Source organism: Arctopsyche grandis, chromosome 11, assembly GCF_051622035.1.
Source record: "Arctopsyche grandis isolate Sample6627 chromosome 11, ASM5162203v2, whole genome shotgun sequence".
Classification (NCBI taxonomy): Eukaryota; Metazoa; Arthropoda; class Insecta; order Trichoptera; family Hydropsychidae; genus Arctopsyche; species Arctopsyche grandis.
In genome coordinates this window covers 16,957,683-16,958,894 of record NC_135365.1, presented here as the reverse complement: position 1 = coordinate 16,958,894, position 1,212 = coordinate 16,957,683, and positions in this window count along the sequence as shown.

Genomic DNA, 1,212 nt, shown 5'->3' with positions numbered 1-1,212 from the left:
TTCAACGATTCAAGAGCTCCACACGGATCCACCGCTCACTCCAGAATAATCTGATCTACCGTGTGTACCTTATAAAGGACAAATTGCACACCATAGCTTGCCCGATCCATTTATGTATTTATTTTCTAGACACGTAAAGGTCTAACGTGGTGAGTCTATTATTCTGTGAGAACTTCAGGGTTCGGGCAATTGTTGAGTCTCGTTGGCCTAATCCGGGGTCTCTTTTATTCACCCACGAATGCACTTGGACAGTGGATACTCTCTTATTATAGATACTCTCTATGTTCCCATGATATTTAAATGTAATCTTATCAAAAGTAGTAATAATATACTATGACCATTTTTTATACATCTTAAAAAACATGGCAAAGTCAATCTGAGTGCGTCACGAAACGTTGCATCTGAATAACTCTACGTCAATTTGATAATTACCTCACAAATCTTACCTGATAGTATCAGGTTTTCGTATTTATTTAATTTTTTCGTTTTTTTTGTATGCAGTGTAAATTATGCGGTTGATTTTTTTTTGTCGTAGGACCTAAAAAAACATATTTTAGTAAGATTCGTATTAACAGCAACAGAGATTTTGAAAAAATAATACCATTAATAAAATATGAATAAGTCAAAGATTATATTATGAATAGATTAAGAATGACAAGTTTTGACAATGATAAATTTTTGACCTGTTGACTTGCAGTCAGTCTGCACTATTGCGTTGCATTGACCGGTATAAAAGGAAATATCGTTATTTCTGATGATTTTTAATACACAATGGTGACAGCGATTAAATTTCACATTTCATATCAGATAAAAGTCTTGATGTTTCGGATTAAAAAAAACTACTATAATTAATATTATTAATTAAAATTGTCACATTATTTAAATATGCATAGAATACATAAATAGAATGTTGACGACAAGTTTGTGATTATATGTACATAGTATGTACGCCTATCAAAATGATTATTTACTTATATAATAACTTTCATTGCATCGATAGCATCGATGTTTCATATAAATCTTCACCAATGATTAAAATATTGTTTCATATACAATTCGTGAAAAATTACTTTTTTATATCATTATCATCTTCATCATTTACAAGCATTCGCCAAACACTGCTAGATATAAGGCCACTCTTACGCACTTCTATTCGTCTCTGTTTTGGACAAGTTTCATCCATCTCATCACACAATTTTTTATAATTTCATC